At 39.4% G+C, this 19,785-nt stretch overlaps 1 protein-coding gene across 1 annotated transcript in view; it reads left to right on the plus strand.

Moving 5' to 3' along the window:
- Nucleotides 1-19,785, plus strand: part of LOC149210271 (endonuclease 2-like) — a 113,294-nt gene that overhangs the window by 68,183 nt on the left and 25,326 nt on the right. The gene's annotated exons all lie outside the window — the stretch shown is intronic.

A 19,785-nucleotide genomic window follows, 5' to 3' on the forward strand; every position in this document is an offset into this window, starting at 1 on the left:
TCAGGTCATCGCTAGGGTTGATCACTTCCATCATAGGAAGCTTCGAGAAGCCATTGAAATTGAAAAGTGCGCTATTAATCTTAACAGGGATGATGGTTGGAAGTTAAGTGAAGTTAGATCCCCACCCTCTCTTCGTAAATTGTATATATATATATATATATATATATATATATATATATATATATATATATATATATATATATATATATATATATATATATATATATATATATATACTCTTCGTAAACTGTTTTGTATATATATAATTTATTATTTCTATTTTTATATTGAAATATATATCTCCTTTGACCTCCCTATTAAAATATTATACAATATTTTAATATAATAATATTTAAATCTAATTGTTGAATTTTTTTTTAATAATAACCATTTGATAAATATATTAAACTTATTTTTAATTATTAATTCGCAAATATTCAATTCTTATATTATTATTAAATTAATCTAACTAATTTGAATTCAACATTATTTTAATTAAAAATATTAATAAAATAAAATAAAACATAACAAAATAATAATAAATTTATTGAACAAATTCTTAACAGCTAACTCCGGACCCAGATGCATCCTTGCTAGTTTAACATTCTGACTGATTGATTTTTTCACCTTTGTCCTGAGGATGAACCACATTAGATGGTTCAAAACGTCAACCAACAACTCATGATGTTATTAATCCGAAAGAATTTATCGAAATCCTCCTGATCTAGTTGATCACAAAAGAAGAGCCTTGAGATTGAAGGCATCCAAGTTCTTCTTGACCCAAGGTAGCCTAGGTTGGATGAGCCTTGACGGTATGATCCTTTTGTGTGTTAGTAAGGAAGAATCTAAAAGACGAATGAGAGAGTTCCACATTGGGTTTTGTGGGGGACATTATGTCGCTCGAACTACTACTCACAAAATCTTGAGGGCTAGTTACTACTGGCCCACCATCTTTGCTGACACATTAAACTTTGTAAAAAGATGCCAACCATGCCGATTGTTCACTGGGAAACAACAACTAACTACCATGCCCTTAAGAAATATTGTTGTGGACACACCCTTCGAAGAATGGGGCTTGGATTTTATTGGCGAATTCAAGGATAACTCGAGCCATGGGTACATGTGGATTCTCAAGGCTACTGACTATTTCACCAAATGGGTTGAGGCTATTCCAACCAAGAAAACAATCGACCAAGTGGTTATGGATTTCCTTGAGGACAAAATTATTACCAGGTTTGGTGTTCCTGCCAAAATTGTCACTACCAATGCTAAGGCATTTGATTCCATGGCTTTAACATCCCTTTGTAATAAATATGGTATAATACTATCACATTCATCTAACTATTATCCGAAAGGGAATGGCCAAGCTGAGTCAAGCACCAAGAACCTCATAAAGATAATCAGGCGAACAATTGGGGAACATAAAAGGGATTGGGATAGCAAGATTAAGTATGCCCTTTGGGAAGACTGTACAACAGTGAAGGCATCAACCGGATTTAGCTCATTCCAACTAGTCTATGATTCTGAGGACAAATTACTTGTCCAACTGCAGTTTCCTACCCTCGAATTCCTAAAAGCTTTCCCCAATCAGCAAGATGTTGTACAAACCCATATTCACCAGATAATTGAGGCTGATGAAAATAGAAGGAATGCCCTTGATCATCTTGGCCACAACCATGATAAAATGAAAATTTCTTTTGAAAAACATGTGAGGAACAAAGCCTTCAAACCCGATGACCTCGTGCTTTTATGGGAGAAGATAAGGGAGAAGCCTAGCATGCACAAGAAATGGGACAACCTATGGGTAGGCGCATTCAGGATATCTGATGTAGCAGTCATAAACTCTTATCATTCAGAAACTCCTGATGGGGAGTACATTCTACTTCCCGTGAATGGGCAACTCCTGAAAGAGTACTACCCATAAGGCACTTGACATTGTATTATATGCATGTTAGAGTAGGATGCATTGCATGTTGATTTTCTCATTATAACTAACATCATATGATATTACTCATGGTAGATTAGCTGCATTTAGGTTAGATTTGCATATTTTTACTTTCCTGTTGATTTTTACGGCCTAATACTAAGCATGGGTGATCATAAGACACCACAAAAACATGTTGCCCTGTGTGCTTGGTCTTTGATGTGTGCAACTAACAGATCTATGTTAACAAGATATTGTTGGTGTTCTCATGACCTCCTATCCAAGTAGCTTTACACACCGTTCTGAGAGCTCATGTCCCAGTTGGAGCCAGAGGTCACCCACCACCTATGGGTAGTATGCATAGGAGAAAATTTTCTCCTAGATGATCCTCAACCGGTAGCTAACAGCGCCTTGCAAACCCAAATAGATCGATGTGCCATTTTCACCACCACCTGAGCTAGCCATGTGGTCCCTCACCCATATATTATGAATGTATGTTTGAAGGTGGGCCTCCCGACCCCAAAGGTATGGCTTTTCATTGGTATAGTTGAGTAATTTTTCTTACTTGTCATGGGCACTTTTGGGCATGGATTGGTGGGGGATTTGGCAGAAAGAATGGGTTAGGTCTGTATTCTTGTCTCCACTGCCCGATTTCATAGTTACCCTTGTATCCTAGTCTTGTGGGATCTCCTTTACTAGCCATTGGATTTAGGGTTGGCACTATATGGGAAATCCCAATTTTGGTTGTGTGGTCCAGCTTCCCGATACCACCTACATTACTCCCCCTCCACTCATTTCAGCCCCATTCATCTATTTTCCCATCCAGGTCCACATGTGTCCATTGGGTCCACATAAGGTTAGCCTCCCCCTCCCTTGTCCACACCTTTGGTCGGGCCTAGAACGATGCCCCAGAGGTTGATGTAGCTAAAAAGAAAATAAAAAGCATAATTTGGCCACTCTCAATAGGAAATATACTACATAATGCAAAAGATGGACGAGACACACAAATTTAGCATGTGGACAAAAGCCAAACATGAGCTCTACCCCTTATCCATGGTCATCACCCTGGTTCCTATGGGCCCTAGATGAGCCCCCTCCATCATTAAGGAACCCATGATTGTCACAACCCCTTATGGGCGATGAACTAGCCCACATTAAGGGGTTATCCACTGCTACATATTACACATCATGCTCTCATCCCCTATAGCCCCGAGCACTTATAGAGAAAAATCAATCAAAGGCAAAAGGCATATGAATAAGGGTGGAAAAAAAAAGGTCGGGGTAACTCATGTACCATGATTTGCTCCCTCCTACACTCATACACCCAAGTGTGGGCTTCCCTTATTATAGCTACCCTTATACCATGACATGTGGTCTGGATGATTCCCCTGATCCCCACTCTGTTCCATTACTACATCATTTTCCACCTAACACTTGAGGGATGTACCATGGACATGTCACCCCATTTAGAGGTTGAAACCACCTAATAGGGTCCTTGGTTAACCCCCTATTGAGATTGAAGACACTTGTACATGCCAAAGCCCATTGTGGAAGGGCATGCCACCATGAAGTGCCCCATTGATCCTATGACTTGTAAGCTCTTTTACTTGATTATTCAAATGATTTTTTATATTGGAGGGAAAGGGGACACATTGGATCTTATGCAGGATTGCAAGTGGGTCTCCATTTGGAGCTTGTTCTCCCTATACGGGGTCCTAGCCTTACAAAAGGCCACATTGGCCCTTGTATGGTGAGCGTTGAGAGCCATGGGCCTCCACCATAGCAGAGATTACTTCATGGATCCCCAACACCAATCATTGATTGCTCATGTTACACCTTTAGGATGAGGATGATGCACCTGGTTCACCATGCCCAAGCGACTCCACACTTGCACCATGTGAAAATTTGGAAGACCCAAATTTCTACTGCAACAACTGATTAAGTTTCTTCTATTTGTCAAATAATTGAACAAATTATTTACTGTGTTCTATGATAAATATCAAAACCAATACACTGCAACCTCCACTAATTAAATTATATGTGAAAACAGGAACTAAGTAAGAAAGAAATAACACACACAAATGACACCGTTGTTTTTGGACCAATGTCCTTGGAAAAACTGAGTGTGGGAAAAGCAGTGCAACAACTAAGGGTTTGCATTATTAAGCAGTAATTTTGGAATATAATCTTTGGATGACTTGTTGGCTATCCAATACAGAGAATCTGACTAAAAAATAAATGAGTAAGATATACCTCACACTATCACTGTCTTTCCAAAATTGATCCAAATGGCTAGCCCCTAGTTGCCTCTGTGCAATCACTGTGTTTTTCTGTGTCACAGCTTCTGGGGCCTGCATCACTCCTTTTGGCTGATCGATTTGCTTCTGGAACTTTGACTTTTGCCCTCCTGGTCTCACACCCTAGCTTTTGGCTCTAGAACTCGACTCTCCAGCAACTTTCGGATCTCCTCTTAGGCTCTGCACTGCCTCTGCGTGACTCTACGCTACCCATTGTGGCCTCTGCGTTGCCTCTTCTGGATCCCTCTCTGCCTCCTCTGCAATGTATTCCCAGATCAGGAACCATTCCTCCGGAAACTATCCCTGCTCCTCACTACAAGAAATCACTCTGATCTCTTTTCAGCAACTGCTGTGCTGCTCTCTTGAGAAATTCAATCTCTGATCTCTCACTCGATGTGTTTTCCAAATGCCCATCAAGCCTCCTCATATAATCTTCTCGTTGAGAACCAATGGCCCAGATTAGATTCTAATCAATGGCTTAGATCATTTTGGCTTGATCCTCGTCTTCTTCTAGAAGTTTCATCCCTAGTTTGATTAATACCCTTTAAGTATTTTAATTTCCTAAGTTTAGACTTAAGCACCCATTAAAAATAGTTAATGATTTTAATAAAACTATCTCCGAGTGGAATTTCCCAAAACGATTTTCGGGTATTCTAGAATACGTGTGTCTAAGACTCCCTGCAAATTTTGAGGGTTAGAGCACATCTGATGCTACCAAAAATCAACACTCCCTCTTAGCGAGGAATGTGCTCTAGTAATGCAACCTGCTGGAGCATCACCCTTCTCTGTAACATCTCCCTCTGCATTGCTGATGTCTGACATCACTACCCACCAATTACTGCACAAATGCTGCATTTGTACTGTTGCTGACCCTTTCACTGCCAACACTGCATCTATACTGCAACCATTGTAAATGTTGCATTTGTGTTGTTGCTATCCCTGCCACTGCCAACGTTGCATTTGCATTGCAACCTTATCCAACTACTATTGTTATGTTTAGTATGATGCATTTGTTGCTGGAGTTCTGATTTCTGCTAATCTTTGCGTTGTTATTGAAGCCACTACAGTGCTACTAACTCTGCTTTGTGCCACCTACATTGTTTCCAACACTAGCTCTGCGTTGTTCAGACTCTGGTGCTCCTAGCCACTGCAACTGTCACTTCGACACTCCTCTACATCAATTGATCCTGATTCTTCCTGCTACTTTTGATATGGGCTCCCATAGCAAGGTAATGATCCAAGAGGTGTACTCCTCAAGGATCTTGTCCATCTGTTGTTCTTTCAAACTACAATACTAGATCACCCCACCTCTCCCCTCGAGGTATCTGGGCAATCATGGTGAACTCCTCTTCCTCAATCTTTGTAGCTGCAGCCTACGGTTCATGTTTCACATCCTTGTCCTTCTTCTTGAGAGGACACTGCATAGCGTAGTGACCAAGTTCTCCACACTGGAAACATTTGATGTTTGAGACATCCTTCTTCTTTCTCCGTTGCTCCTGCTACCCCTTTGATGCAAGAGCTACTTTTTCTTACTCCTCCTTGGGCTTCGTCGCACTGTTGTTGCTTCCATCAAGTTTTCACTTGACTAAGTCTTGCCTCATCTCTTCTTGTTGAAAAGCGGCCCACATTCCTTCCCAATCTAGCAATTTATCTCTACCCAGGATATTCTAGAGAAACACTTGCCATTCTTCTAAAACTGAATTCAAGGCCAAGCATACCATCTCTGTAGGTTGAGGTGTTGATCCTATAGCTACCAATTGATCTTTGACTTCCTGAAGCTTTGAAAAGAAGAGATCAATGCGTTCCTGTTTCTCCATCTTAGTTGATCTCAGCTTCTCCTCCAAGTACATCTTTCGTTGCTCGGAAGATCCTTGATATAACGTAGCCAAGGCACCCCACATCTCTTTCGTTGTCCCTTTGCCAACAATGTGACATACTACGTGATCCCTCACTCCATCGAGGATCAACCTCTTGGCCTTCGCCATTTCAGCCTTGTACTTCTTGAGTGGATCTGCATCAATAGGTACAACTACCACACTATCGACGTATGTCTTGAGATCATGCTCATCCAAAAGGCATAGTTGGATGCTCCATCCAACTGATCTTGATCTCTTAGCCCATTAGCTATCATCTCTGCCAACAACAACAAAAAATGTCGAACTGCCTCCTCTCTCCTCTGTGATGTTGCTGGGATGGCCTACGCACTCCCTGTTGGAGTTAGTAGATCTGCTCCTCCTTGTTGATGCTCATAAAAATGAGAATTTAGACTTCTTGGTTGGAAGTCCTCTGAGGAAGGATTTCCTCAAGGTAATGTCTCCTTCTCTCTTCTGACATTTTTCTACCCCAGCAACTGCTACAGAAAACTGTGTCTACCCAGAAACTGCTCTGCGCTGAAGCTTCTGCTGCGCTGCTTCCCTGCTACTGACAAATCTCGATTTGGAAATCTTACCTCTCTGTCGACTCACTCAGAGAGAGATCTTCCACAAAAATCTTGCCCTCCTGGCTTGGACTGTGCAATACCTATAGGGTTTCAATCTCCTCCCTACTCAGTACTTCGATCTCCCTCCTTCTCTTCAGCGTTGCCTCTTTCGATCTGCTCCCTTGCTTCACCTGCTCTGATACCATGTGAAAATTTGGAAGACCCAAATTTCTACTACAACAACTGATTAAGTTTCTTCTATTTGTCAAATAATTGAACAAATTATTTACTGTGTTCTACGGTAAATATCGAAACCAATACACTGCAACCTCCACTAATTAAATTATATTCGGAAACAAGAACTGAGCAAGAAAGAAATAACACACACAAATGACACCTTTGCTTTTGGACCAATGTCCCCGGAAAAGCCTAGTGTGGGAAAACCGGTGCAGCAACTAAGGGTTTGTATTATTAAGCAATAATTTCTAAATACAATCTTTGGATGCCTTGCTTGCTATCCAATATAGAGAATCTGACTGACAGAGAGATGAGTGAGATATACCTCACACTATCACTGGTGATCCAACACTGATCCAGCCACTGAATGGCTATCCCCCAGCTGCCTCTATGCATTTTCTATGCAATCACTACGCTACTCTGCGTCATAGTTTCTAGGGCCTGCATCACTCCTTTTGTCGAATCGATTTGCTTTTGGAACTTCGACTTCTGCCCTCCCGATCTTCTGGCTCTAGAACTCAACTCTACAGCAGCTTTCAGATCTCCTCTTAGGCTCTCCGCTGCCTCTACGTGGCTCTACGTTGCCCAGCGTGGCCTCTATGCCACCTCTTCTGGATCTCTCTCTGCCTCCTTTGCAATGTATTCCCGGATTAGGAACCCTTCCTCTAGAAACTATCCATGCCCCTCACTACAAGAAATCACTTCGATCTCTCTCTGGAAACTGTTGTGCTGCTCTCTTGAGAAATTTGATCTCTAATCTCTTACTCGATGTGTTTTCGAAATGCCCATCAAGCCTCCTCTTATAATCTTCTCGTTGAGAACCAATGGCCAGATTTGATCCAAAATGGATCCAGTTTTGCCTCCAGATCAAAGTCTTCAAACTCAGTTGAAAGTGGGGTCAAGTCAAAGTGCTCAACGAGACGATTCCAATGATGTGAACAGCGTGAAAATTCGAGTTCAGATGAAGAAGTTAAGGCCAGTCAAAGTTTCAGGTAAACTAGGGCAAAAAAGGTCAAAAAGTCAAAGTCAAAGTCAAATTGGTCAATGGTCAACAAGTCAACGATGACATCAAAACGACACGTGTCGTCCCAAGAATGCGCCACCTATTTATGATGATGTCAGAAAGGAGGGTGACGTGGCTAGTTTTGATTGGTGCATATGGACCAATCTAGAGCTGACACGTGGCAGCCCAAATTTGTCCAATATTGGCATGCGAATCCCAAAAATTGGGGGTCAAGGAGGATCGAACCCCTGACCTCCTGGGATAGCAACAACCTCGCTGGATTCTGCTCACCGGATGAGCCAATGTTGGACTTGTTAAACGGAGTGATAAGGTTCTATTTAAGGGCTATGGTTGGTTATGCTGAAAAAAGGGCTGGACGGTCGGGTCAACCCCAGACCGCCGGTCCCTTTAACATTTATTATCACCGTCGAACTATTAACGTTATCCCACATGCATCACGCCAAACAAATCACATATGATATATATATATATATATATATATATATATATATATATATATATATATATATATATATATATATATATATATATATATATATATCATATGCACATTAATACATAACAAGGAGCAAGGCGGAAGGGTTGTTTGCTAGCCAACTTGCCATACGGTGGAGCTTGTCAAAACAAGCCACCCATATTTTTGTATATGTTGATGCAGGTGCCGAATTAGACCAAAACCACTAGCATGGATTCAAAGGTGGATTCCAGTTGTAGAGGCAGTATTTCATAGGCAGAGGCGGTTTTTCGTAGCAGTAAAGTGGTTTTGTCACAGGCAGAGGTGTTGTTTGACTTTCCAGGGGGTCTAGAGGTCACAATGGCCAAATATGGTCAAGTTTATACTCATTTGACTCAAAATTTCAAGCTGAACGCAGTGGTGAGGTTCATTTTCTTATCTAAGACTCTGTTTTTGAGCTCATGCATGTAACAACATTCTTGAAGACATAATAAAGAGGTCAACACTGGAAGCGAAAGGACCAGGAGACGTAGCTAGGAAGTCTGGTGAACTCCTTTATTAAATTTTGTTGTGTTGATGTGTTTGAACATGTTTTCAAATGGTTTAATTGTTTATGTTATTCGCAATCTTTTTGATCCATTGCATTAAGTAACATAAGCGAATTCACACATAGTCTATAATACCTTTTTCATTTATGGATCAAGTGGTATCAGAGCAGCAAGGTTTCTAAGGTTTGAAAAGTTTGTGTGAATATTTGAATGCTTACTAGGTTGAGGCTGAAACGAGGCAAAGGAGAGCTTGTTGAGGCAAATCCAGAGATTGGAAGGGTCTTTTCACAAAGAAGGATGGTGGACGAAACTCCACTTGGCTCAGAATCCCAATTCTTGGAGAGTTTCATGACAATACGTGCCATGGTGGAAGAGAAGTATAATGAGTTTAAAAAGGGTAAAGGTGAAGGTACTTCATCACCTAAACCAGACAAAGGAGCAGAGGAACCTTTTCTTTTTACTCCTCCAGATAAAGAAGATAAGGGAAAGGGAGAAAAGCCTCCTCCATCTCCTCCATCATCACCATCATCGTCATCATCGTCTTCTTCTCATAAAACTAGTTCTTCTAAAAAGAAGAAGAAGAAATCCTCTTTGATCAAATTAGATGTAAAATTTGATTTGCCAATTTATGATGGAGAACTTAATGCTGAAAAGCTTGATAATTGGATAAGGCAAATTGATGTATATTGCAGGGTGCAGAAAGTTGATTCAGAAAGAAAGAAGATCCATCTTGCTAGCCTTCGGCTTGGAGGAACCGCACTTGTATGGTGGGAAGGCAAGACACAAGCAGATCTCCAAAAGCATGGTAAAATCATTTCAACTTGGAATGAATTTGTTTCTGCTATTAAAAAGAATTTTTATCCATTGGCTTATATGCAACAAGCAATGATGAGTTGGCAAACGCTACATCAATTAAAAGGTAAAAGTGTCAAAAGTCATACTCAGGAATTCCGTAAGAGAGCTTTAACATTAGGAATTTCATTGGACTCACTAGAAACATTGTTGAAATACATAGGTGGTCTTCATAGTTATTTGAGGCATACCATACTTATGTTCAATCCAACTAGCTTAGATGATGTATCTGTTCAAACAACTCATCTAGAAGCTAGAGGTAAAAATGTAACCCAAGATGTTTGGAAATCATCCAAACCTATTGAAGGCAAGAATAAAGGCAAGAAGAAACTCAAGTGGAAAGAGAAGAAAACAAACATTGTAAAGAAGGATAAACCTTCATGCACTCATTGTAAGAAGGAAGGACATGATGAGGCACACTGTTGGTCACTGCATCTAGAATTGAAGCCTAAGAAGTTTGGGGGTAAAGAGCGAAAGAATGTTGCTGCTATTCAAAAGGACTTGGGATCAGATTTAGGTGACAAGACAACGATTATAGCTACAGGTATAAAAGGTAAAGATTCTAAAGCATCTACAAGTACTTCTTCAAATTCTGTTGATAATGATAATGATGAGAAGAAAAGAAATGAACTATTTCACATAAGAGTCATTTCCAAGCATAAAAAAATTGATACTTTATTTGATAGTGGATCTCAAGTTAATTTGATTTCTGAAGCAATTGTAAAGAAGTTGGGTCTAGAAACAAAACCTCATAAAAAGCCATATCCATTAGGTTGGGTGTGTGATAAAACTAAACTACAAGTTACGAAACAATGTAAACTTCGTTTTGCTATTGGGTCAAAGTTTGTAGACGAGGTTGAGTTAGACATAGTCCCATTGGACATATGTGGAATTGTATTAGGAAGTCCATACTTGTACGATAGAAATTCTATCTTCTATTGAACTGAAAATAAGTATCAACTCACTAAGGATGGAATTGAATATATTGTAAGAGCTCATAAACTCAAAGATAACTTCCCTCTCATAAATTCTGGACAGATGAAAAGAATTGTAAATGCAAGTAAACAATTTTTCCTTATGATTGTAAAAGCAAAGGATGTTGATAAATCCGATGCATTCAAAGGTTGTAATCCTAAACAGAAAGAAAATCTAGTTAAATTTGTTTATGATTATGATATTTTGTTTCAAGAGCCTAAATGGCTTCCACCCAAGCGGGAGATAGAACATGAGATTTATTTGCAGCAGTATGCTCCACTACCTAACATTGGAATGTATAGGTTATCATCTCTAGAGAATGCAGAAATAAGGAAGAAGGTACAATTGTTGCTCGATCAAGGGTTTATTCGACAAAGCACATCACTGTGCGGATCACCTATTGTGTTAGTGTGAAAGAAAGATTGTCTGTGGCGAATGTGCATTGATTTTAGAGCATTGAATAAAATCACAATAAAGAATTTTTATCCTCTTCCTCGTATTGATGATTTGTTAGATAAATTAAAAGATGCAGTTTACTTCTCTAAATTAAACTTGCGAAGTGGCTACCATCAGATCAAAGTTGCAGAACATGATGTATGGAAGACTGCTTTCAAAACGAAGCAAGGACTCTATGAATGGATGGTTATGCCTTTTGGCTTAACTAATGCTCCATCCACATTCATGCGAGTCATGAATGATGTATTTAGGCCATTCATTGATGATTTTGTAATAGTCTATTTAGATGACATTCTTGTTTTCAGTAGAACATGGGATGAACATGTTAAGCATGTAAAGTAGGTTTTAGATGTTTTGAAAAGAGAAAATCTCTATGTAAAATTGTCAAAATGTGAATTTGGCAAAACATCTTTAAATTATTTGGGTTATATTGTAGGGGGTGGTGAATTGAAGATAGATCCCTCTAAGGTCGAAGTCATTGTAAATTGGCCTAAGCCCAATACTGCTACAGAAGTTAGAAGTTTCTTAGGGGCAGCGCAATATTGGAGGAAGTTCATTGCTAACTTTTCATTGATTGCAGCTCCTTTACATGCTTTGACAAGTGTGAAATGGGTGTTTCATTGGGGAGGCAAACAGCAGAAAGCCTTCGACACATTGAAAGAAAGGATCAGTACAATGCCAGTACTTGCACTGCCAGATCTTCAACATCCATTTGAGATCGAGACAGATGCAAGTGAATATGCCATGGGGGCAGTGTTGTGCAGCACAGAAAACCTATATCCTTTCATTCTGAGACATTTACATCAACAGTAGTTAACTATCCCACATATGATAAGGAATTATATGCATTAGTTCAGAGTGTTAAAAACACGTTAAAAAGTGGAAACATTACATAATGGGTAAAGAAACAATCATACACACAGATCATCAACCACTACAATACTTACACTCACAAACTAAATTGCAACAATCAAGACATTATAGGTGGATGGGTTTCCTACAACAATTTCATCTTGTTATCAGATATAAGAAGGGCATACATAATAAGGTTGCAGATATGTTATCAAGACCAATTATAAATGCATTTACAATACTTAAGCATAATTCGGTGAATCATGAAAGTTACATAGAACAATATGCTCAAGACACAGATTTTAAGGATGTATATGCAACTTTAAGTCATGGCAAGCAGGTAGAAGAATTGGATTAGTACATAAAGGAAAAACTCTTATATCATTTGGGAAAGTTATGCATTCCACAAACTGAAAGAGTTAACATAATTCGAGAAGCACATACTTCTCTCATATCAGGTCATTTTGGTGTAAGTAAAACAGTTGCACAATTACAAAGATTCTGTTATTGGCCACGGATGAATGAGACAGTTTTTAAATATATTAAAGGATGTACTATGTGTGCTACAAGCAAGCCAATTAATAGAAAATTAGGCTTGTATACTCCATTGCCAATTCCTTCTCGTCCTTGGGAAAGTGTTTCCATGGATTTTGTTGGGGGATTGCCAAAGTCTAGAAAGGGTCATGATTATTTGTATGTAGTTGTGGATAGGTTCAGTAAAATGTGTATTTTGACACCATGTAATAAACAGGTCACAGCTGAACAAACTGCAAATTTTTTCTTTCAAAATGTATGGGTCCATTTTGGGTTACCCACTTCTATTGTATCCGATCGAGATTCTCGATTTTTCGGGAAATTTTGGTCAAGTCTATGGGAGTTAATGGACACAAGGTTAAAGAAGAGCACGGCATTTAATCCACAAACAGATGGTCAGAAAGAAGTGGTCAACAGGACAATGATACAGTTGCTTCGAGGATATTGCAGCAAGAATCCCAAACTTTGGGATGAGCATTTGTGTTATGTGCAGCATGCTTACAACCATGTGAAACATTCTTCTATTCAGAGATCTCCTTTTGAGACTTGTTTTGGTTTTACACCAAAGTCTCCCTTGGATTTTGTCTTTGGTAAAGACATAGCAGTTGATGGACACAGTGATGTGGACAAAGCGGCCAAGTTCATTGAACAAATCCAATAAATTCACCAGGCAGTACAGGAACAGCTGGAAAGAAGCCAAGCAAAGTATAAAGTGCGGCATGACAAGCATCGAGTTGAGCATAGTTTTTAAGTTGGTGATCAAGTCTAGTTTTACATCAGCAAAGAAAGACCGCAAAGGGAAGGTAAAAAGTTGAAACCAATTAGATATGGTCCTTTCAAAATACTTGATAAAATTGGTGAAAATGCTTTCCACCTAGATCTACCAGATTATATGCAGATCAATTCCGTCGTAAATGTTGAAAACTTAAGATTGTACGAACCTTCATTGATTGAAGATCCCAAAGAGCAAGGTCAACTACCTTCCATTGAAGATCTTTTTCCCGAGTATCTCAATGAGTTACAGGAGGACACATTTCTTAATAGGAGGATAAGGACTTCACGATGGGGAAATGTTGAGTATCTTCGAGTTGGACTCAAAGGTACAAATCCAAGTAAGGCACGATGGATAGAGATTGGAAAAGTGAAGGAACTTTATCCTCACTTACTCGATAACTAAAACCAACTTTTGGTGGTCCAAAAGCTTCTAGTGAGGAGGAGTGATCCAAAATGGATCTAGTTTTTCCTCGAAATCAAAGTCTTCAAACTCAGTTGAAAGTGGGATCAAGTCGAAGTGCTCGACGAGACAATTCCAACAGTGCAAACAGTGTGAAAATCCGAGTTCGGATGAAGAAGTTAAGGCCAATCAAAGTTTCAGGCAAACTAGGGCAAAAAAGTCAAGAAGTCAAAGTCAAATTGGTCAATGGTCAACAAGTCAACGATGATGTCAACAAGACACGTATCATCCTGGGAATGCGCAACCTATTTATGATGATGTCAGCAAGGAGGGTGACGTGGCTGGTTTTGATTGGTGCATATGGACCAATCCGAAGTTGACACATGGCAGCCTGGATTTGTCCAATATTGGCATGCGAATCCAAAATTTGGGGGTCAGTGAGAATCGAACCATTGACCTCCCAGGATAGCGACGACCTGGCCTAATTCCGCTCACCAGATGAGCTAATGTCAGACTTGTTAAACGGAGTGATAAGGTTCTATTTAAGGGTTATGGTTAGTTATGCCGGAAAAAAGGCCAAACGGTCGGGTCAACCCCAGATCGCCGGTCCCTTTAACATTTATTATCACCGCCGAACTATTAACGTTATCCCACATGCATCGTGCCAAAAAATCACATATGATATATATATCATATGCACATTGATACATAACAAGGAGCAAGGCGGAAGGGTCGGGCGGTGGTTTGAACTGTCGACGTTCCAAAACACTATATTAACAACGCTTTAACACAAGTCCACTAGCCAACTTGCCATACAGTGGAACTTTTAAAACAAGACACCCATATTTTTATATATGTTGATGCAGGTGTCGGAATAGGCCAAAACCACCAACACGGATTCCAAGGTGGATTCCAGTTGCAGAGGCGGTATTTCATAGGAAAAAGCATTTTTTCGCAGTAGTAAAGTGGTTTTGTCACAAGCAGAGGTGGTTTTTGACTTTCCAGGGGGTCTGGAGGCCACAATGGCCAAATATGGTCAAGTTTATACTCGTTTGACTCAAAATTTCAAGCTGTACGCAGTGGTGAGGTTCATTTTCTTATCTGAGACTCTGTTTTTGAGCTCATGCCTGTAACAACATTCTTGAAGACATAATAAAGAGGTCAACACTGGAAGCGAAAAGACTAGGAGACGTAGCCAAGAAGTCTAGTGAACTCCTTTATTAAATTTTGTTGTTTTGATGTATTTGAACATGTTTTCAAATGGTTTAATTGTTTATGTTATTCACAATCTTTTGGATCCATTGCATTAAGTAACATAAGCGAATTCACACATAGTCTATAATACCTTTTTCATTTATGGATCAAGATTAGATTCTAATCAATGGCTTAGATAATTTTGGCTTGATCCTTGTCTTCTTCTAGAAGTTTCACCCCCATTTTGACTAATACCCTTTAATTATTTTAATTTCCTAAGTTTAGACTTAGGCACCCATTAAATATAGTTAATTATTTTAATAAAACCGTGTCCGGGTGGAATTTTCCAAAACAATTTCTGGGTATTCTGGAATACATGTGTCGAGTCTTGCCTACAAAATTTGAGGCTTAGAGCACATTCTATGCTACAATAAATCAACATGCCACACACTTGGCAAATGTTTTGGGGTCCAAACGATGTCTTCCACTACACAAGGAGGGCTTATGTTGTTATCCTATCCCTTACAGATGGTCTACAAGCATTTTCGATCCACTTGGAGACCCATGAGGATGTCCTTGTGCCCCTCACACCCACTTGGGGGCACCAAAGGTATTTGCTTGGAAGACAAGGGGCCAACCCTTGTCCACTATGTTTGAGGTCCATTCTCACATCGTGGCACACTCAGGACTTCATTAGGCCTCCTTAAAGGCCCAATGACTCACTTTGTTCATCATTCAATGTTCCTGAGAGACTTCTTATTATGTTATTGAGATATTTGGTGGGCTTGTCACTAAAAGTATTGTTGTTGTGCACATTATTTTATTTTACGAGCTCATTAGGCCAATTTCTCTAAATCGAATTCATTAGAAAGTGTATAAATAGAAGTGAGATTCATTTTCAGCACCATCACTTGGATTGGGTTCTTATCTCTTGTGAGATTTTCACTATCCCTTTTGGAGGAGGATTTTGGATGTAATGGATGAATTTTAGTGTTTGGATGTCTCTCTCTTTTCTTGGAGCTTCATTATTGGCATACTTTGGTGATTGAATATACTCTTTACACATATAAGTAATTTTTCATGTCTATTCTTGTTATTTAATACATTGATGTTGCTAGGATTTTTCGATATATTAGACCTGAAATTTACTGCTTTTCTTATGCGAAATTGTGGAAATTTAGTCTTTTGTAGCATTGCATCATCTCATGTATCACATGTGAAAAGTTGGATGTTCCTAGACATTGTTTCTGTTGAGCACATCTTAATAATTCATCAATTATTGAAAATTGAAGTATAAATTCTTCTAACAACAGCTCTCATGCCCTAATTTCCATGCAGAGTTGTCTAGGAGGCTCCTTTATTTGGTGTAGTTCCTCCAAATCACAATTTCTTCGTGACTCCATCCTTCCGAAAGGATAAGGCACTTTCCTTCCATAGGTGATCATTTTCAAAGAGAATTCCTCTCACCTTCCCCTCTTTTTCTAGGTCTAGCCCCCATAGGTCACCTAGGGGATCATTGTTCTCACAATTTAGCCATCAAAAGAATTTGATCTCTTTCCCCCAAATGTGATGATGTGTCCTCAAGAGGCCCTCCAAATTTCACGAGTTTTCGACAGTGGGATCTTGAGATATTTCAAGCCCTAGCTCAAAGATCAATTCTCGCCCTTGGTTTCCCATTGGCTAGTAACCTCATTGGGATCATAGCACTAAATCATCAAAACAAGATTCTTTCTTTGATCCCTTCCTTTCCCCAATTAGGTCAAGTACATCCTTGGTTGATCAACTCCATATCCTTGACCTAATTTTGGGTCCACTTGACCCTTTGTGGTCCTGTAACTTGTTGACTCCAATTCCACAAATATCACATAGAAGTCAAGCATCCACAAGGCCTTTTGTTGCCAAGGGCTACCTTGAGAAGGCATACTCTCATAGCCTATCCTCAAACGCCCTCTTAGCCCTTCCTAGAGAGCCCGTCACCTTGCTTCTCAAGCAAGCAACCCATTTAGTTGAGTCTCTCTTGTGAATAGGCCTAGGAATCACTTTTTTTATCTTGTCATTGAACTTATATTCTTGTGATTCCTCATACAATAGGACTCCTCCCATTGGTCAAATTCCGTAAAGAGCAAGGAGCCTTAGCTGAGGTGACAATGGGCTATCGCTCCATTGTTGCCCTTGCCTAGTAGTTTCTCTATAGGAACCCCTCCTAGGACCTCTGCTAGTTTGAGGAGTAACATGTCCAACACTCTGCCCAAACCTGGTCTTCGTTGGTAGCACAATTTATATCTAATAGTGCCATGCAAATACTCGAAAACCCTCTTAAATTTTTCTAGTGCTCCCTCCCCAACTGCCTACTCAATACTCTCAGTGCATGTGCATTGTCTGGTCTAGTACAAACCATTGTATACATCAAGCTTCCAACCGCACTAGCATATGGAACATGGGACATGTCCCCTTGTTCTTCTCGTGTCTTGGGACATTGATCTGTAGAAAACTTTACACCTATAAGAATAAGCACCTTTATCAATTTACATTCTTGCATATTAAACCTTTGCAATATCAACTCTACATACTTCCTCTGACTTAACCAGAGTTTCTTGTTTTCTCAAACTCTTTTAATTTCCATGTGCAAGATAAAAAAAGCAACACCTAGATCCTTCATGTCAAATTTAGAGGACAATTGAGTTTTAACTTAGATGTTTTTCTTGTCATTTCCTACCAGCAACATATCATACACATACAAGACCAAATAAATAACACGATCGCCAACTAGTTTGAAATAGACACAGTGATCTGCTTAGTTCCTTGTGAAGCCAAGTTCCTATATATAAGAATCGAATTTTGGATAACACATCCTTGGAGATTGTTTTAACCCATATAGGGACTTTTTCAGCCTACATACTAGCTCTAGCTCTTTTTTTTCTTTCACAACAAATCCTTATGGCTACTTGATGTAGATTTCTTATTCTAGATCCCATGTAGGAATGTTGTCTTCACATCCATCTATTCTACTGCGAGATAAAAAGCAACATGAATAAAATAAATCTAATAAAAGTTAGCTTGGAAATAGAAGAAAACATATCCTAAAAGTCAGTTCTCTCTACCTGAGAATAACCCTTTGCTGCTAACCGGGTTTTCTATTCCTGCATTCAAATTTTTCTTAAAACATCCATTTGCTTTATGTTGCCTCAAAATCTAGCAGGTCTTATAAAGGAGATGCTCTACAAGGCAAGCACTAGACCCAGTGAGGACAATGAGGTAATGGCTCACTATCACCACAACCACTAACCCTGGATCTTTAAGGACACATTAGGCTCTTAGAGGATGGCTCAACTTAGGTACAATGCTCAAGCGATGAAATAGGGAAACTCCTATCCCTTGTAAAAGCCTAATTAGGGCACACTAGGCCTAGGGTTTGAGTAGTATCATGCAAAATTGAATGCCTAAGGTCAAGGTACCAAGGAAAATATTTCTAACAATGAATATTAGCAACCCAAAGGCATATGAAACCTTCAAGAAGTCCTCAAGTTGAGGCTTGACCAAACTAGGGTTTCTCCTGGGAAAAATAGCTAGGGCAAGAGAAATAAAGGTGAAAAATGGATGAATTAACCACCATGGAGGTTGGTTTTGAGGCAACCAATTGTACCCTTGATGTTGAATCCTTCCAAACCCACAAATTCCTCTCCTATACAATTTCGCTCGAAGCCCTAATTGAGTCGCTTATCCTTAAGAGGGTTGACTTTAAAGAAAAGAGAGAGAGTGGAATTCATTTTATGGACAAGAAAATGTTTGATCACCAAATTGACAAGGCTAGAGCCTAGTTCTTGGGTGGATGGAGTCTATGGATGAGGCATTGGCCCACTGTCACCATAACCACTACCCCCTGCACTTTATGGACTTTCACCAATGGGAGGCTTCTCGGTATATAGGTCACGTATGAGAGATATTTTGAGCTTATATAGTTAAGGTGACACATTAGTCTCTTAAAGGATGGCTCAACTTAGGTACAAGGTTCAAGCAATGAAAATAGGGCAATTCACATCCCTTATAGAAGTCTAATGAAGGAAAACTAGGCTTAGGGCTAGAGTAATATCATGAAAAATTGAATGCCTAAGGTCAAGGTGCCAAGGAAAATGTTTCCAACAATGAATATTAGCAAGCCAGAGGCATATGAAACCTTCAAGAAATCCTTGAGTTGAAGCTTGATCAAACTAGGGTTTCTCTAAAGGAAAATAGCTAGGCAAAAGAAATCAAGGTGAAAAATGGATGCGTTAGTCATGAAGGAGGTTGGCTTTGAGGAAACCAATTGTACCCTTGATGTTGAATCCTTCCAAACCCACAGATTCCTTTCCTAGGCAATTTCGCCCCAAGCCCTGATTGAGTTGCTTATCCTTAAGAAGGCTGAATTTAGAGAAAAGATAGAGAGTCAAATTCAATTTATGGATAACAAATGGTTTGATCACCAAATTGAAAAGGCTAGTGCCTATTCCTTGGGTGGATGGAATCTATGGATGTTAAATATTACCTAAATATTGCAAATGACTAAGGATGTGTTTATGCCCTAGCACAAAACCTTAAGTATTATCTCTGTGGGGAATTAAAGGCACTTGGGAGAGCTATGATAATAGTTCATGAAGGGGATTACTATTCACATTCCATATATGAGTAATGCATACAATGAGAATATCTAGATTCTATACAATTTATCTTCAATGGCTAGTGCCTAGTCCTTGGGTGGATGGAATCTATGGAGGTTAAATATTACCTAAATATTGCAAATGACTAAGGATGTTTTTATGCCCTAGCACAAAACCTTAACTATTATCTCTGTGAGGAATTAAAGGCACT

The sequence above is a fragment of the Pinus tabuliformis genome, chromosome 1_2 (assembly GCF_031772625.1).
Source record: "Pinus tabuliformis cultivar Carrire ecotype Pingquan chromosome 1_2, CPIR1, whole genome shotgun sequence".
Lineage (NCBI taxonomy): Eukaryota > Viridiplantae > Streptophyta > Pinopsida > Pinales > Pinaceae > Pinus > Pinus tabuliformis.